The sequence below is a fragment of the Myotis nattereri genome (assembly GCF_964212035.1).
Source record: "Myotis nattereri genome assembly, chromosome: 17".
Taxonomy (NCBI): Eukaryota; Metazoa; Chordata; class Mammalia; order Chiroptera; family Vespertilionidae; genus Myotis; species Myotis nattereri.
The window spans coordinates 49,623,071-49,649,470 of NC_138092.1; positions in this window are offsets into that span (position 1 = coordinate 49,623,071).

Genomic DNA, 26,400 nt, shown 5'->3' on the forward strand with positions numbered 1-26,400 from the left:
ACTCAGAAAGGGAGGGTGTTCTTAATTGACGTGCCTGGGTAGAAGGGCTGTTAGAACATAAAGGATGTCCTCTGAGAAGCCCCCATCACTCCTCTCAAAGGGGCGGCTGGGAAGGGCACACAGAGGCTCTCTTCTGGGAAGAATGTGTGTGTGTTGGGGGGGGGGGGGGCAGGGGAAGAGTCTAGTTTACCTTGTTTTATTTACACTTGCTAGATTTAGCACATAAAATACATAATGTCCAGTTAAATTTGAAGTTCAAACAACAAATAAATTTCGTATACCTATGCAGTATGCAGTTTCTGGGGTAGACTTATATAAAAATGTAGTTTTCTAGAATCACTTCCTTTTCCTGTTCATAATCCCCCCACCACCACCCAGCCTTCCTGGTCGATTTAATATATTGTGGTTGCATGAGTATTAAAATCTCTCTTTCTCTTAAAACTGGGCTTTTACGTTGAAAGACATTTTTAAAAAAGGCTCAGAGTCATTCAATCTAAACATTTGTTTTCAGACAGATCTTGAACATCTACATAAACCCTGTTGCCCAGGAAAGTGTTCTGTTTGGGGGGAAATCACTCCAGACTTTGCCTGCCACCACCCTCTCCTCCACTGTTCCATGGTCAACCCCCTGGCCAAGGCTCCCCAGTGCCTTTTGTACAGGTAAATAAAATCTCTTTTGGACAGTGTGTGTGTGTGTGTGTGTGTGTGTGTGTGTGTGTGTGTGTGTTAAGAGCATAAAACATATGATATCTTTTCACAAGTTTTTAAATGCACAATATTTACCATTAGCTCTAGGGTCATTTGTTGGTACTAAGCATACACGGCTCCACAAGCCAGCATTTCTACCAGACAGTTGAACACGGAGTCTCCCACCAATATCTGACATGAATGCTTATGGCACTTCATTCAGCATGACAGTCCCGGGAGCAAAGCGCTGTCCGTGAGCAGGATCGGGGTCAAACACATTATCATGCATGAAACCACAGAGTACTACTCAACAGTAAAAATGAATGGGCTGTTGATACATGCAGTAGCCTCGATGAACCTGCAGAGAATTCAGTGAAAAAGTCCCACAGGGTTACATATTATATAATTCCATTTATGTAAGATTTTTGAAATGACAAAATTAGAGAAAAGGACCAGAATTTAGTGGTTACCAGGGCTTAAAGAGGGGGTGGTGGTGGGAGGGGAGAGAGAGTGTTTAAAGAGGGGCATCATGAAGTGTTCTTATGCTGATAGAAATATCCTGTATCTCAACTGGATCAGTGCAATGTGACCTTGGTGCCATTGCACATAGTGCCTGTGAATGTACAATTATCGCAACATTCTAAAAAGTAAAAGCCATCTCTCCTACCCATGCATCGTTATGAATACATGCACCTGGGGTGGGTTTGGATAGTGTTTCCCCTTCTTCCCAAACACAAAACCAATTCAACTCCAGGTTCAAAGTGCCCGCTTGTCTGGCTGTCAGATCTTTCTTCTCGCTGAGCCATGAAGTTTTATCTCATATGTTCTGAGTCCAACTATGTATTTAAAATCATTTTTGTACTTTTCTATTCAGCATGTTTGTGTCTGTAATGAGATTTATCTTAGCCCTGTAGATTTCTGGATCTGGAAAACAATGAATACAATTTTTTACTTGAATTATTCTGAATAGAATTAAATTTAAAGCCCCCTTCTCCCCAAAAAACAAACAAAAACAAACCTTCCAAGGATATCACTCTCAGTCAATGAAGTTAACTTACTATACTGTCTTCCTCTTTTTTTTTTTTAATTAATCCTTACCCAAGGATATTTTTTCATTGATTTTTAGAGAGAGTGTAAGTGAAAGGGAGAGACAGAGAGAGATAAAAATCAATGTGAGAGAGACACATCGATTGGTTACCTCCCACATATCCCCGACTAGAGCCAGGGAATGGAGACTGCAACCCCAGTACATGCCCTTGACCAGAATCGAACCTGCAGGCCATTCACTCTAACCACAAACCTGCTAGGGCCTGTCTTCCATTTTTTTCAGCTTTATTTGGAAATGATGCTTTATTTTTGTACACATTTATGATAGGATAGATCGTAACGTGTTTTCAGTTTCTTACTCAAAGTTTCTTAAAAATCATGTCAATATTATTATAAATACTAGGGGCCCAGTGCATGAAATTCATGGACTGGGGTGGGGGTCCCTCAGCCCACCCTGCACCCTCTCCAATCGGACATCCCTCTTGCAATCTGGGACCTCTGCCTCCTAAATGCTCACCTGCCTGCCTGCCTTATTGCCCTAACCCCTCTGCCTGCCTGCCTGATCACCCCCAATTACCCTCCCCTGCCAGTCTGATCTCACCCCAAACTGCCCTCCCCTGATGGCCAATTTGATTCTGATTGGTCATTTTCTATGCCAGTCAGCATCAAAAGCTCTGCCTCCTAGGCTGCCATTGGCTACTCACAGTTCACCCAGATTTGGTTCTGATTGGTTGGTTTCTATGCCAGTCAGCATCTCCGGGCCTATCTCTGGGCCTGATCAGAGAGGCAGGGCTTATCAACAGCCCCCGGGGAGGCCCCAAGAGAAAGAAAAGGAGAGGCATGGCTGCTGGAGAAGCCCAGAGAGAAGAGAGAGGCAAGGGCTGACCAACAGCTGCCACGGAGGCTTGCGGATCAGACCCTGCCTCTCTCTCCCGGCCTCTCTCTGGGTTTGATCCGCAGCCCCCTCAGCAGTCAGTGCTGGGTCCCTGTACTCCAACTGGCAGCAGTCAGTGCTGGGTCACCACGGCAACCATGTGGCAGTAAAAAGAAAAGGGGGGAAATTGAATTAACCAGTTTTTCTAGACAGAAATAGGAAAAAATGTAATTTAGTATACTGAATCAGAACTGTTTGAACATTATTTAAGAACTAGAGGCCCAATGCACAAAATTTGTGCAAGAGTAGGCCTTTCTTCCCCCAGCTGCCGGCATCGGCTTCCCTCTGGCACCTGGGACTTGGGCTTCCCTTGCAGCCCCATCTTCATCCAGAAGGTCGTGTAGAAGAATATCTGGAAGGGCATCTAGTCTAATTAGATATTATACTTTTATTATTACAGACTAGAGGCCTGGTGCATGAAATTTGTGCATGGGAAGGGAATCCCTCAGCCCAACCTGCACCTCTCTCCTGCCTGAGGCTCCTTGGGGGAATGTCCAACTGCCTCTCACAATCTGGGACCACTGTCTCCTAACAGCTTGCCTGCCTGACTGCCTAATTGCCCCTAACCACCTCTGCCTGCCTGCCTGCCTGATTTCTCCTAAATGATAACCTGCTGGCCTGATTGCCTCTAACTGCTCCCCTGCCAGCTTCATTGCTCCTAACCGCCTCTGCATCAGCCCCTGCACCTGGGACCCAGGCTTCCCTCCTCCAGCCAGCCACAGGCACCTGGGACCCAGGCTGGCTTCTCTCTGGGCCAGCAGCAGCCGCAGGTGCCCGGGATCACTGGCATCTCTGTCCAGAAGATGTCCGGTCTAATTAGCATATTACCCTTTTATTAGTATATAGATAGGTAAATAATAAAATGCTCTTTAAAAATATTATTAATATAATTTTAGCTTAGAAGATGTGAATGTTTGTACTTAAAACTTACCCTAATCTAATGCATACCAATTGTAAATACATTTTAAAATACACCTGAAAATCATTATATGTCTCCATTGCTACTCTAGAATATTAACAGGATAAAACATTGTTTTGATAAACATTCTGATTTTTATGCCAGACCCTATCCTAGAAGCTGTAAGGTGCCAAGTACCTCCTTTAGAAAGCTCCATGATACTTAAATAAAAAGTATTAACTTTACAATGTATCTACCCAACTAATAATCAGATAATATTTATCTTATGATGGTAATGTAATGTTGATGCTAGTGTGTGTGTGTGTAAAAATGTCAATTTTTATCATTTATATAATGATACCATGGCCTTAATGGCCTAGTTTTAACAAACTTACTCTCTTTTCTTTAAAAAATCTAAGCATCCCATCTTAAACCAAAAGCAGGTCACAATTATAGGTAAGAGCTTGAACAGCAAGAAATATATTGATCTCTTTCTGTGTACTAGACATAGGCTAGACCTCAAAGACAAAGGAACATGCACACCTTTTGTCTTTAAAGAGCTTATAGATGATTGAAGAGCCTAGAACAATTTTTCATCTTTCTTTTACTATATATCACTCAGGGTCCTGGCTAATGTATGCTGAAAGTGCTTATTATGAGGAAAGTTTAATATTTACTATGTACACAGGTTTGGGCAAGGTGGAGGGGATCTACAAGAAGGAATGCAGTAAAAAGAGATGTTACTAACCTGCTGGCTCCAGGCCAGGGTGAGGAGAGAGAGCAGTGGCAGGTCCTCGATCAGAGCTGCCCGTGTGGACTGGCTGCCTGGCCGGAGCTCCTCCAGGAGGAGGGGCCATCCAGGCCACGCTGTCCTGCTGCCTGCAGGAGGTGCAGAAACACACATCCAGAGATCATTCCCTCCTTCCCTTGGTGTTCTAGGCAGAACCTATTGAAGAGCCAGAGAGCCAAGAAGTCCACCCACACAACCCACTAGATCAACCTTGTAGGACACAATGCAGGCAGGAGAGGTGGAGAGAGAACCAGGACAGCCAGCCATCAGGGAGGCAGGCATGGCTGTACCATGCTTCTGTTAGTGAAGAACTCTGTGTGCTTCGCACCAAAGCTCAGAGTAGCTTTTCAGGTACCTGGATGCTCCCTGTTCTCTGTTCACTTCTCTTTAACCATCATCAACACACCACTATATGCAAAACCTAATTTAAGATAGCATATCTGACCTAAAATAATTCAATTCCATTGTTTTTATCTTAAAATTAAAAAAGGTATATAGTTGGACTTTGTTATTTTAAGATCAAAATCAAATGTCTTAAAGCTGTGTAATATGTTCATTGCATCATTTACCTTACCCAGTTCTGCCATCTTAGTGCTAAAGGAATACAGTCTAATTTCAATAAATTATAACACCGTGAAGAATTAAGTAAATTGCCCAGCCAGCTGGCTCAGTGGTTACATGTCAATCTATAAACCAGGAGTTCATGGCTTGATTTCCAGTCAGGGCATATACCCGGGTTGTGGGTTCGATCCCCAGTGTGGGGCATGCAAGAGGCAGCCAATCAATGATTCTCTCTAATCACTGATGTTTCTATCTTTCTCTCCCTCTCCCTTCCTATCTGAAATCAATAAAAATATATTTTTAAAAATAATTAAGTAAATAAATCCTTAGTAAGTGTATCAAAGACAGATGACCTCTGAATAAGGGTGCTTCCCTTACTACACAGCAAAAATGGACATGTCACTCAAACTCAATTTGCTGGATTGATTTATTGGTGTACCTCAATGTCAAGTTCATTTATAAATATGGTATCTTACTTAGAAGTCCCAAATTGTGCATTTGGATATCACCAAAACCAAGAGATGAATGCCATCTTACTATTGAGGAAGAACAATGAGGGAGGAATCTCACACCTACTAGTAAGTATTCTGCTCTGTGTTCCACGGTACAATTTGTCATAAATTTAAATGCAGAAGGTAAAATGGACTGTTATAACATAACACAATGTTATTAACATGTATTTCTGGATTTGATGAAATCAATGAACTTGAATTGTGTTTTTAATTTGATTGTAATTATTTAATGCAGGTTAGTTTTTATGAAATATAGATGTGAGAGCCACCACACATATGCACACACATGTACACTCCCCTTATCAATGTCACAGTTGAGGGATGTTAAAGTTTCTTTTTAAATTAATGGCAAAATTAGTCCATCATCAAAAGACAGTAAACATTGTTTGTAAGTTGAAAATCTCAATTCGTTTTTATTTTCATGAGCTTGTGAAATGCAAAAATTATTGTCTTTAGACAGCTCCAGAAATAAATACCTAGGATTCAATTGGTTTTTATTTTCTACAATACATTGGGTAGTTTAATATTTCAATTATTTCTGGCATGTTATATTCCAACTAATATCTTGGAAAATTTGTCTGGAATATTATTTTTAAAGCTTTTCCATTTTATTATTCATTTTTATTCCCCCAAACATTTGACATTTCATGTACTATCACTATAATTTAAAGGAATCCATTCAAGACCATAATAATAAATTCTTGTATTTGAACAAGATTTTATAACTTTTAAAAGCATTTCCATTTCAAATAAATGATTTATTCTTGTATCATTATAATGAAATAATTTTGTATTATACTTTTTCTTCCTCCACAAGTTATTCTAATAAACTCAGTGTCTCCAATTCTATTGCTTTCAATTCAATTCAATTCAATTATTCTTTTTTTGTTGTCAATCCTTGCCTGAGGATATTTTTCCATTAATTTTTAGAGAGAGTGTAAGGGTGGGAGAGAGAGAGAGAGAGAGAGAGAGAGAGAGAGAGAGAGAGAGAAACATCAATGTGAGAGAGACACACTGATTGGTTGCCTCCTGCAGGTGCCCTGACCAGGGTCAGGGATTGAGTCTGCAACCTAGGCACATGCCCTTGACCAGAATCAAACCCGCGACCCTTCAGTCCATGGGCTGATGCTCTCTCCACTGAGCCAAACCAGCTAGGGCCTATCATTATGCTTTTTAAATATTTATTTTATTCTACATACTGGTTTTCTGACCTTTTTAAAAGATATAGATTCTTCAATATCTCTACCTTTCCAGAAAAGCTTTTCCTTAAGTTTGTGTTGCTTCGTCCCCTTTTCCTTTGATTACGTGTTAGAAGCAATTTTAAACTATGGATCGCCTGCCATCTTCCCTCCTAGAATGTGCTCATTGGCCCAGAAAGTTCTCTTATTTTCATTCAGATACACAGGTCCTCTCCATACACTTCCTTGTACAGACAATGAATCTCTTTCCTGAGATTGCTGTGTTTTACTTTTTAAACATTTCATAGCTTAGTCCTAGTTTTTGCATTTTCTCCTATTCCTTCAAGATAGTCTCCACGTGCTTCTTTTCCTGTCAATCAGTTCAATTACACCCCTTTGGAAAAGTGTTTTCTGTTATTCCTCTTAGACCTTGGATACTTAACCTCTCCAGTGTCATCTCTATCCTTATATTTTCCTCATCATTTTATACTAATTCTCCCTACAACAGACAGCTTGCTTTATACTGGATTTCAGCATAAAGAAAGAAGAAATGTGCTATTCTAGCCATCCTTACAACTTGCTTTATTCCCGTGTCTCTTGTGACATGACTCTTTCTGTAACAAAATCCTCATCAGCATTACTGGAAAAGTTTGATGGAAAAGAGACAATACAATTGAAAGTGCTTGATGGTGGGCGAAATGGCTAATACCAACATCTGTTATATGTTACCTTCCAGTTCTTTCCTTTGTCTGTTCTACTTCTTTTTGCCGACAACTTCTCCCTTCACCCTGTCTCCTAAGGTATCCCTGATTTTATAATAACTTCCTTTGCACCTGTGTTTTAGTTGTTCATGGCTATGTAATTATGTTGGCTTTTGCTCCACCTTATATAGCTTCTACCTTACATATATTAAATATTCTCTCTGAAGTTTTTATTTCTGTATCTTATATGGGGATGATATTATTAACTCTGAAATTAACCAAAGGTTCTATATCAGTCTCCCGTGGTCAGCTTTCAAGTCTGCCTTTCTTAAGTGATTTGTATGTCTGTTGAGTAGCTGCAGAATAAAAACCATGTAAGCTTATGTAGGAGACACCTTCCTCAGTCTTTTTCATTTTGACTTGTTTGAACCATTGAATGTGAGATGACAAGTCACACAGAAAGCAGTTACATTGGGATGTATTAGTGTGTGACCTGTAAGCAAAAGAATAACTTAATCAAAACTGTTCTTTATTAAAAATGTTTTCATTGATTTGAGAGAGAGAGAGAGAGAGAAACAGACATCCATAGGCTGCTTCCTGCATGCCTCCTATGAGGATCGAGCCTGCAACCCAGGTGTGTGCCCTGACCAGGAATCAAACCAGCAGCTTCTTGGTATACAGGAGGCCATTTAACCAACTGCGCAACACTGGCCAGGGCTCGAAAGTTTTCTTTATTCCAATATTTTTTGGAAATGTCTGCAATATTTCTTAAGCTCACCAATCAGGGTTAGTCTTTGAAGGACAGGCCAATTTTTTAGGTGTAGTTTTCCCTAGATTTGACAGTTGTGCAGTTTATTAATGTTAAAGCTTCCTCTTCCTATAGTTCTCTGTTCATTGTTTATTGATTAATACTATATATACTTCACATTTTATCATGGTACAGCACTTATTTTCCCTTTCCCCCTTCAGTAAAAAAAAAAAGGGGGGGGGGTGAAATTTCTCAAGCCTTGCAAATAGAGGTCATATTTAATGTTTTCTTCTGATGTTTGGCTAGGAATCATTTCTTCCTTATCCTATCTAATAAAGGTGGAATATTCAAATTGACTGTCACTCCATCACAAAGATGGTGGTTCCCATAGCCACAAGATGGTGGCGCCCAGTCCCCTCAGCCCCTCCAGGGGAGCAGCAGGAAGGTGGCGCAGCTGGGCCCGCCCCCAGGAGTCCTCCAGTCCTTTCAGTCCCGCCAGTGGTGAGCCGACAAGCAGGCCCTACAGAGAGCAAACAGCAGGACCTACTTGCAGGTCACTGCAGCGATCAGGTGAGCAGGCAAGTGGGCCTTGCAGAGAGCAGTCAGCAGGGCCTGCTTGCACATCACTGAAGCACTGAGCAGGCAGGCCCTGCAGAGAACCATGGGGAACAGGCCTAAGCCATCAGTAGGACATCCCCTGAGGGCTCCTGGATTGGAGAGAGTGCAGGTTGGGCTGAGGGACACCCCCTCCCTTGTGCAGGAATTTCATGCACCAGGCCTCTAGTGCAAAATATTTATATATTTGCTCTCTACTGTCATCATCTTGGCATTCTCGCTTTTTTCACTTTTTTCCACTAGCAAATGCATGACTTACCTTGTGACTCATCTTTTCTAAAATCCTCACCAAGATGGCCAGGTAATAAGGATAATAGGAAAAAAAAAGATTAAATAGTGTTAATCAGGTTGGTACTTGGACATACTCCTTATTGGGCTTGTTAAAATAAAAAACACAGAGATCAGCCTTGAAAATCTCCTACACAGACAAAACCAGTCTGTCATAAAGCAAAGCTTCATTTAGCTCATTTTGTAATACTAGCTTGACCTGGGTAATTTCTTGCTTATGCCTCTGGAAATAATAAGCAAAATTTGACTGTTTCCCACAGTTAACACATTGTATGCGGGGAACGTATTTATACGTTTTACGTTGACTGGTAGTAGAGCACAGGACACATATTAATACGTTTTTTATAGACTAGCGGTAGAATGCTGGTAACGTATAAATACGTTTATTTTTATACTTTTTTATTGCTCTAAAGGGATGCTAACAGGCAGATATACGAATTCCAAAGGAGAAAATTTGGGTCTCTAACACATACAATAGTGAATTACGTATGTACTTCCAGGTATAACGGTAATCTAGTCAAATGCATAGAGTCATCCCTTCACACAATTCTCTGCCTCGCCACGCATTCAGTGCAATTCTAAGCAAAATAATTCAGTATACATTTTATAGTAAATCACAAAAAGTTTCATTGAAAAAAAATATTTAAAACTAAAGTTATTGTAATTTTACTTAACGTTGCCATTTGCGCAAAAAATTAGCAAAAATGGCCCGCGCCACCTGTTAGCGTGTGATAAAAACTACCCGCAAACAATGTGTTAACAGGTGGTAACCACTAAGCAGTTTCCATATGTAAGAAAATTCTAATATTATCACCAATCCATGTGAAGAATAAACTGCTTACTCACTATATAAGCTGTTTCATAACAGCACATTCTGGGCTCCATTCCATGTTCTAGTTTGAGTGCTTCTGTTTGTAAGCTGTCTTTTTGGGTGTGTGCAATAAACATTTACTAATGATCACTTCAGTGATTCATTGCTTTTACTTCTGTTATTTCTAAACTTTTGACAAATTCAAATTCAAGGCAAAAGACCAAAATTTGTACATAGTATTTTCTTTCACGTTATTTTATTTGTGGTATTTTTTTGGTCTATATTAGTATTTTCCTCATGTTGAAATGCCATATCCCTATTGTTCTTTATTGTTATTGATCAGTGTCAAATGTACTAAATAATATAAATTGTCTACAATTAGGTTTAAAAATTGGTCTTATGAGGAAGTGAGCTGTCTGTCCTGGAACACTAGACTGGGTCATTTGGGGAAGGATCTTTGTAGTATAAATATGTTCTATCTCTATGATTTGCCAAGTTAATTATTTTCTGGAATAAATTGAAATGGCATAATGTAGCATTTCTTCTAAAATACACTTCCTAATATCTACAGCTATTGTGTGCTATAGTCCAGCTGTTTTGTGAAGACTTAAGAATAATCTTACTGCTGCTGAATACATGCAGAGGGGGAATAAATCCATGTTGGGGCAGATTTTATTTTTTTATTATTTTTTAAAAATACATTTTATTGATTTTTTACAGCAAGGAAGGGAGAAGGTTAGAGAGTTAGAAACATCAATGAGAGAGAAACATCGATCAGCTGCCTCCTGCACACTCCCTACTGGGGATGTGCCTGCAACCAAGGTACATGCCCTTGACCAGAATCTAACGTGGGACCCTTCAGTCCGCAGACTGACACTCTATCCAGTGAGCCAAACCGGCCAGGGTGGGGTAGATTTTCTTTATTGTAGGAGGGGACATGTGAATGTTCCTCTAATTAAGACAGAGTGAAATAAGATAAAATCTGATTGTGCTTTCAAAGATTGGACAGTCTTCTGAAATGTTCTGAAGGCCACCATTCTCCAGGAACCCCTGGGGTACAGAGAAAACAGATGAGTTAAAGAAGGATAACAATGGCCTTCAGAGAAAAGGCACCAATGGCTTCTCAAAACAATGATTAAAGGCACAAAGTCATTTTGGGAAAAAATAATGATTACCATGGGAAACCTCTTGTTTCAAAGTGGGTAGATTGTGGATCTATAGATTGAAATGCATGTGAAGTGGCAGGGCCAACCGGATACAAACATAATTATGCAGAGAGTCCATATTAAAATCAAAATGGTCACGGTCAGCTCACTATTACAAGACACTTACCCATCAGCACTACTCAGACCCAGAGGGCCTGCAGGGTCCCCTCAGCCTGACTGCATTTTCCATAGTCTTCTGATGCACTCTCCTGATCTGAGGGACGTACCTTAGGAAGCTTGTAAGTTCTTTCTCTGCACCTTTGACATGGAAATCCTATCTAATAAAGATGGAATATGCAAATGACCATCACTTTGCAACAAAGATGGCAGTGCCAACAGCAAATAAGGAGGGAATATGCAAACTGATGTGGCAAAGATGGCAGCAGCCGGGCCGTGATGTTTGCATTGTTGCCATGGTGACAACACAGGCATTCCACCCCACCCGGCCGCTCCAGGCCTCTGGGCAGCGAGCAAAGGCGGAAAGGCAGCTCCAGGCCTGAGCAAAGGCGGTGCCGGGAGTCAGGGGAGGGAAGGCCTATTCTTGCACACATCTTCATGTATCGGGCCTCTAGTCTTCTATAAAGCCTCTGACCAGGTTAAATCCAAGAAAGTCTGGGGGCCCTGGGTTGGAAAGACCATCTTCACAGGAGACAGCCCCCCACTCCCCTTCCTCTCGGGGAGCTGGAGCCTCGCTTCCCTCAGAGCCCTCTGTCATAACAATAGGGGAAGGTTTCCTTTTCCTTTGCATAAAGCCAACTGGGATCCTCACTTGGGAGTTTAAAACCCTCTGCTTGCCGAAACCGGTTTGGCTCAGTGGATAGAGCATTGGCCTGCGGACTGAAAGGTCCCAGGTTCGATTCCGGTCAAGGGCACATACCTGGGTTGCGAGCACATCCCCAGTAGGAGATGTGCAGGAGGCAGCTGATCGATGTTTCTCTCTCATCGATGTTTCTAACTATCTCTCTCCCTTCCTCTCTGTAAAAAAATCAATAAAATATATTTAAAAAAATAAAATAAAATAAAACCCTCTGCTCTCTGTCCTTTCAGCAGAGTGAGTTCAGACTTCCTTCTGGCCTCTCTGCTACTGCAATGGCCTTGAATAAAGTCGTTTTTGCCTGGTTAACTTCATCCAGCACAGTTTGTGCTTTGCCACCTATGATTGAATTCTCCAGCTCTTTTTTCCCTGCCATAGAGAATCTTGTCCAAGGCTAAGATTGCATAGAAGGAAGTGTATGCTCTCAAGCCTGTCACTGATGTTTCCAAACAGTATATGAGGAACTGGGCTAAGTTTCTGGCAATAACTTAGTGGTACCTACGGGAGTTTTGAAGAAATGTTCACTGTTCCTCAGTTGTAGATTTTTGTGCTCTTACCCCAGTAACATAAGGAATCAAGTTATAATTGTATTCCTGGAATTACACTAGAATTTATATTAAAACATTATCTAAAGTCAACATAAGTTTGTCTCAATATATTTTTATATATTGGCTAAAAATATTAACTAGTATTATTCTCAATGTGGGATGGAGTAAGAAACATTTTCTTTGATTATCTTACATTTATTAGAGGGACCAAATCAGTTCAGATGTTTAATAAATCAATGAAGGAATAAATAATGAAGGAATAAATAAATTAGCAATCATTTATCTGCTTATGCTTTAACCATCGGCTGTAGAGGTTTTTCAGAGTTTATAATGTCTGATATAACCATTAAAAAACAAAGCTGCCCTGACACATATAAAAAATAAAATGTTAACTATTAACCAAAGTTAGATTAATTGATCTTTTTGCTATTGACCATAAAAAGTACACTGCAAGCTCATCAATTACTATCACACCCTGATTCTCAGGAAAATACTCAACTATGCAGTGATTTATGTTACCGATAATATTGTACCAACAATGTGACTAGTCCTTATAAGATGCAGTTCTCGCTTTTAATACTAATCCACCCATGTCTATGTTGGTAAGCCACATGGCTCTTGGCAGAAATCTCACTGATGCCGCTCATACAATTCCATGAGCTTTGGGAAGTGAAGACGTGGATTTATTTTACAAGTGTTTCCTAACCCCTCTGGCTACAACCGTGGAGATTAGAAACCTCTCTAAAGAGGATACCGGGTGGACCACTAAATAAAACAGATTTTCAGCAAACTTGATGACAGATCACTCAAATTTTAGCTTGTAATGCCTTCAGCTTCCAATTAAATCTGGCTCTGTGAGCTAAGCTTCACAAAATATTAGACAATTTTATAAAGTTTTAGGACTAATTTTTCGATAGCATGGCATAGTCAATAATGAAACATTATCATTTGGAAGAGATTTTTGAACATTATTTTTATAATTAATATTGTCATTAATTTTACAAACTTATTATCATTTCTATTTAAACACTTGAGATTTATTAACTTTGATAACTAAAGTTTTAATTTTAATGTAAAAGTTTCTTTTTGTCAACCTGATGTCCATGCTCCCAGAAGAGAATAGAGCGAGTATTTTTAAAAGAACATTTTTGAACTTGCAGATAAGTAGTATTTTACTCTGCCCCAAGGTTAGTGATTTATTCACAATGGTGACCTGCTCAAGACAGGGCCTTCCTTCCAGGAGGGGAGGCTGAGCAGAACTGAGCCCTGCTTCTCATTGTACCCATGGGATTCAGCCTCCAGACAGCTGGGCCATCGGAGAAGGGGAGACGAGAGCCCTGCTCTGGGCTGAGGGATCTGCAGTGGAAGCTCCGCCTCCCTGGCCTGGGCGCTGGAGCAGAGTCAGTCTTTGTTCAAATACCACCTACACCCAACTTTCAGAGCAAATCCTCTTAGCTTTCGACTAGCTGTCTTCTCACTTACTGTTTGCCCTTAGATCATTTCAGGACGCTTTCATTGTTTCTAGAGTTTACACCAGTTTCCCTGGGGAGTTCGTCAGCAGAATTCCACATACTATCATGCTGTCATATAGAGGTTAGTGGCTCTCTCTCTCTCTCTCTCTCTCTCTCTCTCTCTCTCACACACACACACACACACACACACACACACACACACACACACCTGTTCTTTCTCTTCCTACCCTTTCCTCTCCCTTTTTATCTCGTTTTTTTCCTGAAACTTACATATGGAGGAAATTTTATTGACTTAACTTCTATCCTTTCATAAAGATAGCGGCCAAAGCAGATGTTCTATGGGTGGATTGTGGTTTCTGTGTTTTGTTAATATATCTGATATCTGATTTGTGGGAAGGAAGGAAGGAATGAAGGAAGGAAGAAAGGAAGGGAGGAAGGAAGGAAGGAAAGAAAAGGGAGGAAGACCACGTGCAGGTGGAAATCTCTGGTGCTTTCATTAGAATGAGCCTAAGCTCCTGAGTCTTCTCACTTCTGAGCTTACAGACCCAGGCCAATGCCAGTGGCTTATCCATCCTCATTTTATGGCTGTGCTCATGCAATTTCATGAAACTTTTCTGGCTCTATTTGTCTACTTCATGAAACATTTCACTCTGGTTATCCAACACAATGCGATTTCTCACGTGCCTTTGCTTGGTTCCAGGCCCAGACCCCAGCAGTCAAGCAATTTAATCTCAAGTGGTATCCTGCTTCTGATGCATTAGAGTCCTTTAGCCACTTTTCAGTAGAGTTGCATGCCTTTACATTTGCTCATTTCCGTATTTTTTGACATGTGGAAAAGGTGGAAAAATCTCACAAATAAAGTTATAATACTCCTTTGCTGTGAAGTAACAATTTTACCCTTCCTTCAATCTTAACATATGTGACTTAGTTTAGAAAATAAAAAGCAAGCTTTTTTCAGATTTAATGTATGTTATCTTGTATAAAAATGCTGGTAGAATTGTGGCATTCGCTATCCTTTTAGACTGGGCTATTGCTAAGGGAGGGAATCATGTCTACCTGTTTCTGAGTATCGACAAAAATGACTTGGTTCAGGAAGAGTTGAATGAGTCTTCAGCACTAAAGACATTTTAAGACTATTGTTAATCAGCAGCTTAGCTATTTTCTAGTTTATGGTGGTTGACTAACTTTTTCTTCACTTGGGAGAGATACTAACTTCATCAATTAGACCTCTTTCTAATTTGGATGATTATGAACTTTCTGCCCAAATCTAACCTGATGTTTTGTAACTCTCCCTACAAGGAGTGACAAGTAGGCCTCCCCAGAGTAACCACTCTTCAGGGCGAGTAAAGTGATGGCCAAGGGCTTATGCCTTTATTATTGTGATCATTACATGGAGCTTTAAAATATCTATAATTAGGAAAATTATCTAATGACATATCCTATATTTGCTTATCAACTTATCTGTCCATCTACATATTTAAGTTTTCCTGACTAGCTAATCTCTCATCTATCTACCCATTACCCATATATTTGCTAAGTGATTGATCTATCTACCATCTATCTATCTTTCTAGAAATGGGTCTAAGAGCACATGAATTTTACTGAACAATGAAAGTAAAATATAAACAAATATAGGGTGTCCCAGAAAATGTATACACACATTTATAACATCAGTTTATATTAAAACTCATTTCATTTTCAAAATTGAGCTATTCACTATTAAAATGTACATACAATTTTGGGACACCCTGCATATTATAATACTTATTTTTTTCTCACTTAAGTTAAAAGGGTGAGGAGACCACATTTCATTCTTTCGGGAGCCGGCTGCAAAGGGCACCAGCTTCTTCCGTCTAGAGTGTTGGTGAGGGCTCCTTTCTCATGTTACAAACAGTACTGTCGACTCGCTAACTATATAAGCCTACATGGTCCCAACAGGTAAGATGCCTCAGAGCCTGTATTCAGAGGGATTGGGGATTTTTACTGAGCCCTAAGCCCTGGGGTCTAAGTTACAACTTCCCTCCATAAATTCTTCCTCTGAGGTATTTTTCTCTATGAGACTCTGCATGGGAGTGGGGATTTGTCCCTTATTTCTCAGAATAGCCACAGAGCTTAGGGATAACTCCAAATTCTTGATACATACTAACCAACCAATCCGTTTACAAAAAAGTTTCCACATTTAGTCTTCTACTCACTTCCCTTTAGCATTTCCTAATCTGGAAAATTCTCTCTCATTTTTTCCAAAGGACTTAGAAACATGATGTTGACCTCTCTTTCCTGAGTGGAGGTCAGTTAGGTGAGTGGGAGACTCAGATAACTTAGTAATCACCCCTTTATATGTGGACACATTGTTATATGAATCCATGTATCATCTTGAACTCATTAATGGAATGTATCCATGATGTCTAGTGTGTAGTCTGTATGATGTGTTTATATGAATGTGTTTACATGTAGCATTCTGGGAAGATTTAGATTGTCAGACAGAGAAGGAACTAAACCATTTAACCACTGAAGTGAAGAGAGTCAATGCAGATATAAATGACTGGGTCAATGTGGACACAATGATGAAAGAAAGGAGCAGAATTAGTTATTAAGCAAAGTGGAGAAGGATGCTAACTATTACAGTAGAGGGAGGTGGGTGGTAGGCATACACTGGCTTTCTTTGTTTAACATCAGGTGGTTGCATGTAAGTTAGTTCATTCATTTTCTGTTACTATTCAATTGCATGATCACACCCCTCTTCCTTTATCCATTCTGCTAGCCAATAAATGTCTTCAAAACTTTGGGATCTGCAATGATGTCTGAAAGAGTCCACCTAAAATGTTTTCCGTATAGAAAATAAAATGATCAATTAACCTATATTAAAACTAAAATTTCTTATTCATCCAAAAAAATTTTAAACCCCAAAAGTGGGAGAAGGTACTTTTAATATCTATACTAATAAAGAGCTAATATGCTAATGGTTGGGGTGCTGTAACAGGTAATGACCAGACCATTAGCGTATTAGCTGGGGTGTTGCTCTGGAGATGGGCAAAAGCAGAGAGGCACCTGGAGGAGGTGGGACCATCCCATGCTGGGCAGGGCAGAGGTGAGAGCCCATAGCGCCCCCTGCCAGGGGAAGGAGCACAGCGCAGCAGGGAGAGGCTTCCATGCTCTCCTCTGGCGCCATGATGGGGCGGAGCTGTGGCGTTGCTCGGGAGAGGGGGTGGAAGTGGGGAGCTGCCCGGAGAAGGCAGGACCAGCCCAAGGCAAAGGGAGGGACTGAGGGCGGGGCTTGAAGTGGCCAGAGAAGGCCAGAGGGTTTGGGGGCTGGGCCAGGCACCCTGGAGCTCTCCATGGACAGGTCCGGGTGTCAAGGCAGGGCTGCAGGTGGGTGGGCAGCGCCAGGCGATTTCACCCGCTGGGCTCCTAGTTTTTATATATAATAAAAGATTCATATCCAGAACTTATAATGGGCTTTTTTGAATAAATAAGGGGAAAGGTAGGCATCCTAATAAAACACTGACTACTTTACATCTTATATTTTAAAATTACTTTTTAAAATAATATTATTGCTCAAAATCTCAAACTTACTTGCAATATATTGCCTAATTTATATTAAGAAGTTATCAAAGCTATACCCACCTATGGGTAACAAATTTTAAAGAAACTTTAGATTGGCCTAATCATTCTTAATATTCTCCTTTACTAAAATTATTTTATTTTCTTTGGATCACAAGGTGACTCTAAATTTACAATGTGAGTCTCATGAGGTTCAAATCAGAACAGGCTGGAACCTATGGCACCCTGACTTGTATACATCAGGTTACCAGGAAAGAACTTGAACTGAACGTGAGAGGCAGTCTGTCAAACTGTGTCTTAGCTGCCCTATTAGGAGAGGTGTCGCCAACGTGCTTTCTATTCAGTTCCATGCAATACAGATAAGCTATACTCTGTTCTCTCCTGCGCAGGTATGGGAATCTGCCAGCAATAATGCCAAGGAGTGTGTTGTTACAAAGGAGCCCATATATATATGGGGGAAGGTTTTGTATTCTATGCTTATGTGGCTGGACATATGGATCCCTAGATGAACTTAAAAAAAATAAGTTAACGTTAACATATCCATGTCTTTATTGAATTTTTAAAAAATATTTAATTCTATTTCTAATACTTCTCTTTCCAAATATATAGCCATTTTGTCCTCCTAAAAATAACAAACCAAATCTATTTTTCTCAAAATCAAAGTTAAGAATTAAAGACTATTTTATTAAAGGCTATTTGATTGCTCCATAAGGATTAAAAGTCTTAGTCAAACATTTCATTTTTTTCCACAATAATCTACTCCTCCTCTAGAATCTAAAATGCGTGCATGCATGCTTTCACTGTAATAAGGACATGTGAACTAATGCGCACCCTGCCATGGTCCACAAAATGCTGATTGATTTTCAAAGGGATGTGAGTTATTATTTATTTAGTATCAATGTTTAGTTAGGTACTGAGCTTTAACTACCTCACTTTATTTAATACTCTGAAAGCCCAATAAGATATGCACTGTTTTATTGTTGCTGTTTGTAGCCATTTATTCAAGTAACAGCCATTTGTTCAATTAATTAATACCTTAATTAGATACATAAAAAATAACTAATCAAATGCTCTTAAAAATTGGAAAACCATCAATTGTTGCCTTATTTATTCTTTATTTCTTGGGGTTAGTAATTGCATCACTTATCAAATAAAGTGAGAGCCCAGAAGAAAGCTGTTAATAAACCAAGGCAATGGACATGATAGTAATTGATGATAAAGTCCTAATGCACTCATTTTTTTGAATACAGTAAGCCTAGAACATATTATATAATTTATTTACACATATATTCAATTATTTATTCTCACTATATCATAAACACACACACAGACACACACACACACACACACACACACACAAAAGAGACATGCTTTCCTCTTACATTTCAACTACTGCCAGTGGTCTAGAATTTTATATAAAACCAGAGGCCCAGTGCATGAATTCGTGCACAAGTGGGGTCCTTTGGCCTGGCTGGCGATCAGGGCTGATGAGGGCCATCTTGCCCAGTCCCAGTTTGGGCCGATCAGGGCCGGACAGCTGGGGAGAGGGATCCTGGGAGGTTGGCAGGCCATGGGAGGTTGGCCATGGGAGTACACTGACCAACAGTGGGAAGCTCCTGCATTGGGCATATGCCCCCTGGTGGTCAGTTCATGTCATAGCATTCGGTTGATGGACATTCAGTCATTTGGTCACTTAGACTTTTATATATATCAATAGCAACTCTCTGTGATAGGAATACAGGTCATTGGAAAACACATTTTTTTACCACCTAACCAGAAAGATGTATATTTAAGGCTTATTAAAAATCAGTTGATACAATCTATCAAGATATATAACAAGAACTATAATTACTTTAATTCCTATAATATTAAAATATATAATTTTAGAAGAAAATGATAGACTAGATTTATATGTAAAGCAAAAGGAACAAGAATGTCTAAATATTTTCTTAAGAAGGACAAATTTTAGATTTCTACTAGGTATCAGGTTTCTCAAGATCTATATAGAGATTAAACAATTAAAAGAGTATGATGTTATTAAAAGATGCAAACATTTTCCAGAGTAAGCAAAAAGATATTAAACAGAAATCACTGGCCATATGTAAAAAATTGATAGATAGGATATTAACATTAAGAGGTTTTGTTCAGCAAAATATAGTAATAGAGTGAAAAACAAACACAGAATGGAAGAAAATAGTCACCAAATACATACTTGACCCTCCAAAACATTATTTCCAGAGTGCGTGTGTGAAGTATATAATTTCATAGTAAAATGGAAGTTACAGCAATAGTCGGTGAGTAAGAACCATATCAGGCCCTTCATAGAAAATTATTCTGAATTGCTTAAAAACATATGAGAAGGTACTTCACATGAGAAGTCACTTAGGGAAACATCCGTTAAAACCACAAGACATGTTCCAGATTCTGCAGCCTGGAGGGGGTGCAGAGGAGGGTCTGTGAAGCTGGGCAGCTGAAGGTAACTGGGACCTGATGACTTCACCCAGTGAGCACCCAGCAGAGATGGCTACGTCTGTGTTCTAGAAGCACTCATAGTGACATTCATTCCAGAACCTTCCATCACAGCCAATAAGTAGAAATAAAACACTCCATCAACTTTAGATTGATTGAATTAACCACCACTTTCAATTCCTACAATGTAATACTAAGGTATTGAGAACTAAAACTCTTACTGCACAAAAATGCATGAATGAGTCTCACAACCAACTTACGTTAAAAGTGAGAGAGGCATATAAAAGAGCACGTGATAACCCTAATTGTATAAAACTCCAAAAAAGCAAAATACTGTAAGTGTCTGGATCTCAGAAGAGTTTATCCTGGGGGGTAATCAATGGAGCCTGGTGCGAGGGGCCCTCTCGGGGTGCTGGCCATACCAGGCCTCCTTATCTCTGTGCTGTTATAGGTATGGTCCCTTCTTGAAATTCAATTGCCATAGAAAATTATGATGATCTGTGTACTTCTATTCTCTGCATGTCATACTTTTATTAAAAGTTAATGAAAATGTCAGTATTAAGGTGTATGAATGCACCTGAGGGCCTGCACCCGGGGCCGGCTAAGGGGTGGTATGTCAGGTAGAGGTCCCCAATTGGCGGTAAGTACTCAGGAATGTTCTAAGGTTATCATCAGTTATTTGCCCCTGATGAGGAGCAGGAAATTAGCCAAGGTTTCCAGAAATATTGGATAAGCCCAAAATCTTGAAAAAGCTGATAGGATCCTCATTCTGATCTCAGGGTTCCTGGCTTCTGGGCACCTCGTTAAAACTTCAAGGTCAGGGACCTGGAGACTTCTGAGAGCAGTGGCCGTCATGCCTCGCGGTCTGCTGGGATGATGTAGTCACATTACCGCCATCACCTTCAGCTGTGCACAGGATGGCTGCATACATTGCAATGCAATTACATTATGAACCTGAGAAATAGCACATTGATCTACAGTATAAAATGAATCTTAAGATGTAAAATAAAATGTGAAATTTCTTCAGAAGAGAAGTTGTGTTTGCAAATAACCATGACTGTATGCTTTCAGAGCTGGCAGACTTAACTCTTTGATTTAAAATATGTGTCTAAGAAATGCATCCCTTTAGAAACACTCAATTCAAATTCTGTACAAAATAAAATACCTTCAGCAGAGTCCTCGAATGGAGACAAAGAGGGAAAAACGTTCCTGCACTCGCCTCTGCAGTGAAAGTCCAAGTCTGATGTAGACCTGCCCATACTCTGGGTGGGACACAGCTGACTGGATTGGTTATGAGTCAAAATCAGATGCCTCTGTGGCACTACGCTGCAACCTGCCCCTTGGTAATGCAGAGGTGGATTCGGGTCGGTGACTGTGGATAATGACAACGGGTCCATTCCTTCGAGTTAGAGGCTTTCAGAACCCCATTCAGTGGCTTGGGCTCCAGGCCAAGGAGGCCGTGACTCGCAGCAGGACTCCCTGGAGAGCTGGGGGTGGGGTAGGATGGATACATAACCATTAGAAATCCTGCCAATCCTAACAGTGGAAGAAGGAAAAAGGGAAGTGACATTTTTGTTGTAGAAGGAAATCTGGGACGCTTCTGGGAACGTTGGCATCAGAAGAATGGCAGGGGCATAGCTTCAGTTGTCACTGACTGAGAGGTGGACACTGGACAGGACTGTGCAGGGGCTGGAGAGGATGACTCCTGTAGGACGTTTCCATGACCGCATGGAAGGGCTAAAAATGCTACCCTGTGCACTCATGTGTGCGATTCACTTGCACAACATCTTTTTTGTATAATTTAAAAATTACACCTAATAGGCCCAGCTGGTGTTGCTCAGTGGTTATGCTTTGACCTATGAACCAAGAAGTCATGGTTTGATTCCTGGTCCAGGCACATGCCCAGGGTTTGGACTCTATCCCCAGTGGGGGTTGTTGCAGGAAGTAGCCAATGGATGATTCTTTCTCATCACTGATGTTTCTATCTCTCTCTCTTTCTCTCCCTTCCTCTCTGCATTCAATAATATATATATATTTTTTAAATTACACCTATTAGGATGCATTTGTTGACAAAGTTGCAATGATTCAGCTTGACTAGTTAGTTGATGTTTCATCACGGGTTTGACCCTTCCTTTGGGGCAGTGATGGTGAACCTTTTGAGCTCGGCGTGGCAGCATTTTGAAAAACCCTAACTTAACTCTGGTTCCGTGTCACATATAGAAATTTTTTATATTTGCAACCATAGTAAAACAAAGACATATTTTTGATATTTATTGTATATATTTAAATGCCACTTAACAAAGAAAAATCAACCAAAAAAATGAGTTCACGTGTCACCTCTGACACGCGTGTCATAGGTTTGCCATCACTGCTTTAGGGCAATCTTCAACCTACCTGATGCTTTCAAATTTCTCTGTGTCCCAAAACAAGATACTCATCCAAAGCAGCCCAATGTTGAGCCTACCTCACGCTGTTCTTTTTTAATTTTTTTTATAAATGATTCCTTCCTCATCTATTTTTTAAAAAATCTTTATTGTTGAAAGCATTACATATGTCCTACTGCATCCTGTTCTTTAAAGAGCTAACACACGACAGAACATTTTGCCTGTGTTTAGTGGAGGAAAAGTTTTGGTGCTAATGAATGAACATCTTGTTTTTTAGTCTCTGGACAACGCTAATGGCAGCTCGAAAGAAACACGACCTACAGATTTTAACACTAAATTAAACACCAGATGTGGCTACAAAGGCAGCTGTTGCCAGGCAAGCTCAGGTGCTGCCAAGAGGAGTCCAGCTGTTGCAATGTCAACACTTCAACAAATCTGAAGACAGGTTCGGATTCCAACATACAAATGGGTGTCAGGTGGCACTTTCCCTAGAGGCAAACTCAAAGCCAATGAATTTCTCAGAGGGTGGCTTCTGTTCATGGTGAATATCATTGCATTGAGCTTTAAAATCTAATAATTCCTCGATTGCTGTTGGAAAATTAGGAAACTTGAGTCGTCTGCTATTTCTTCTGCTCTTGAACTATTTTTATTTATAAATGTGCTTATCCCCTCTGCAGTTTCTCATCTATAAATTTCTGATCCTTTGACTTTTTGAACTACTGGATCACCCCCAAAAAATCTTTTAATACAGGATGCTATTCAGCTTTATTTTCTTATTAAGGGGATTAAAACCAATAAGTATCTTGGAATATTAGTTTAGGCTCTTTCTTTGTCACGTCATACCCATCTCGGGCCATAAAAAGCAAGTGAGCACAAAACAAGCTAGCCTAATGGATTGATTCCCAGACACACCTTTAAGTTTTCATTCACATCCTAAGTCTCAGCACAGACGTACAGAGAAGCCTCTACTGTTCATGTTATGGTTATTATACTGGAGTAAACCCAGGTCTGCCAGGACGCAGAGAACCTGCAATGCTAAAGGGAAGCATTCTTTCACCTTCAAAACTTGTCTTCGAAAACACTTAGGGTAAAAAGTTCTGCGACATAGGAAATTATTGGAAACCTCATTTAGGGATTTTGGAATATAAGATCATATCATAACCTTATTTTAGTTTTGTCACTATGTTTGTTTTCTAGAATATGCAAATTATAAACTAATTTAGCAAGTAGTACATACAGTATCTACTGTGAGCCAGGCACAGTTACAGACCAGAAAGTGTGCCACACTGCAAAGTGGTCAGGCTGTGGCTTTGAAGTAAGGCGAGTCCTAGTGTTAGAAGTATGCCCCTCAGTAATAGGTTCAAGTCTCTTGGATACATACAGTTCTAATATATTTCTGTTATATCATGTATTTAGGAAACATGTTGAATGAAATCAAAGTTGTTTGAAAGAATGGCTCTATAGTCAATACAACTTTTAAAATTTAGAAAATTTAAAATTACTGTTTCTTTCTTCAGCTATAATCCTATCTAATAAAAGAGAAACATGGTAATTGGCGTAAGACCCATTGGCTAATCAGGACGATATGCAAATTAACTGCCAGCCAAGATGGTGGCCGGCAGCCAGGCAGCTTAAACTGAACATGAGGCTTGCTTGCTTCAGTGACGGAGGACGCCAACGTTCCCCGCTTGCCTTGCCGGCCTCTGAGCTTGCAGTTTAAGAAACATTGTAACAAATATAGAAGCTAAACAAAACCCCAGAAACCAGCTTTCAGTGAGCCGGGATCCCAGAGCTTGAGTTATACAGAGTTTCGATTATAGAACCTAAACAAACCAGATACCTACTTTCAGCAGCTGAGGCCTCAGAGCTGGAGCCAAGCCTCAAAGGTAAAGCTGGCCCAGAATAAAAAAAAAAAAAGAAAGAAAGAAAGGAGCACTTGGGAGCTTCAGTCCCAGCCTGAAAACAGCCCTCAGCCCCTCACCCAGACCGACCAGGCACTCCAATGGGGACCCCCACCCTGAAGGGTGTGTGACCAGCTGCAAACAGCCATCATCCCCTCACCCAGGCTGGCCAGGCACCCCAGTGGGGACCAGCACCCTGATCCAGGACACCCTTCAGGGCAAACCAGCCAGCCCCCACCCATGCACCAGGCCTCTATTCTATATAGTAAAAGGGTAATATGCCTCCCAGCACCGGGATCAGCGTGACAGGGGGCAGCGCCCAAACCCCCTGATCACCCTGCATCTCTGTGTGTGACAGGGGGCAGGGCCACAACCTACCTATTGGCCCTGCTCTGTTCATGACAGGGGAAGGTGCCCCAACCCCCTGATCGGCCCTGCTCTGTGCCTGATAGGGGGGAGGTCCCCAAGCCCCTGATCACCCTTCGGCTCTGTGTGTGACAGGGTGTGGTGCCCCAACCCCCCCACCCCACGGGCCCTGCTCTGTGTGTGACGGGGTAGAGCCATAACCTCCCCATCGACCCTGCCTTGAGTGTGACAGGGGACGGTGCCCCAAACCCCCAATCGGCCCTACCCTGAGGGAGACTGAGGGTGGCATCACAACCTCCCAATCCGCCCTACTCTGTGCATGACAGGGGGCGGCGCCCCAACTCCCCAATTGGCCCTGCTCTGAGCCCAACCAGAGGCTGCACCTAGGGATTGGGCCTGCCCTCTGCCACCCGGGAGCAGGCCTAAGCCAGCAGGTCGTTATCTCCCGAGGGGTCCCAGACTGCGAGAGGGCACAGGCCGGGCACAGGACCTCCCCCCGGTCTTCCCCCCACCCCGCGTGCACAAATTTTTGTACACCAGGCCTCTAGTATCCAATAAAATCCTCCATGGTCTCCCTTAATGCAGGATTCTATGCAAGTTTGCTGTTCAGGGATCGCAAGTTTTCAGAGGTCCAAAGAAGCTGATGACTTCATGAGTTTATACCCAATTTCTAGGCCATTTATCATCCTGTAGTTGGTGTTCACAACCATTCTGTTGGACAAAAGGCCTTTTAACATTGCTCTAACTTTCAGAGCTCTTCGGCCTTTCAGTGAGTTATTCACGTTAGGTCTATTTTTTGTCTCTTCTGCTATATCATCAACTCAAACCCATGTTGTATTTCTGTTTCAAACACGGTTTACTTTGGTCTATTCATCAGTCTCTTTTGAAGACAATGTAAAACCCAGAGTTGCCCCAACCAGTTTGATTCAATGGATAGCGCATCGGCCTGTCTACTGAAGGGTCCCAGTTTCGATTTTGGTCAAGGGCACGTGCCCGGGTTGCGGGTTTGATCCCAAGTGGGGGCTGTGCTGGAGGCAGTCAATCAATGATTCTCTCTCATCATCAATGTTTCTCTCTCTCCCCCTTCTTTCCTCTCTGAAATCAATAAATATATATTAAAAAAATAAAAATAAATAAAAACCCAGAGTAATTAGTAGAAAAGTTCAAAATATTTTGAATGTTAATCCCTCCCTAGGTGTTCTGTATAGATCTTTAAACAACCTTCTGTAAAATGGCTAAAAAATCATATTCTTGAAGAACCAGAAGGGAACATCCTATCTAATAAAGAGGGAATATGCTAATTGACTGTCCCACCCTCAAAGATGGCAGTGCCCACAGCCAATAAGGAGGGAATATGCTAATTGACAGCCCTGTCCTCAAAGATAGTGGTGCCCAAAGCCAATAAGGAGGGAATATGTTAAGTGATTTCCAGCCTCAAAGATGGTGGTGCCCACAGCCACAAGATGGCCAGCAGGGGAGGGCAGTTGGGGGCAACCGGGCCAGCACAGCAGGGCATTTGGGGGCAATCAGACCAGCAGAGGAGCAGTTAGGCATCGATCAGGCTGGCAAGGGAGTAGTTAGGGGGTGATCAGCCTGGGAGGGGAGTGGTGAGGGTGATCAGGCTGGCAGGCAGAAGCACTTAGGGGCAATCAGGCAGGCAGGCAGACGAGTGGTTGGGAACTAGCAGTCCCAGATTGTGAGAGGGATGTCTGACTGCCGGTTTAGGCCCGATCCCAAGGGTCAGGCCTAAACCGGCAGTCAGACATCCCTTGAGGGGTCCCAGATTGGAGAGGGTGCAGGCTGGGCTGAGAGACAACCCCCCCCCCAGTGTACAAATTTCATGCACCAGGCCTCTAGTCTATATAATAAAAGCCTAAGTGACTATTACAGCGGAACAACCAGAATGACCG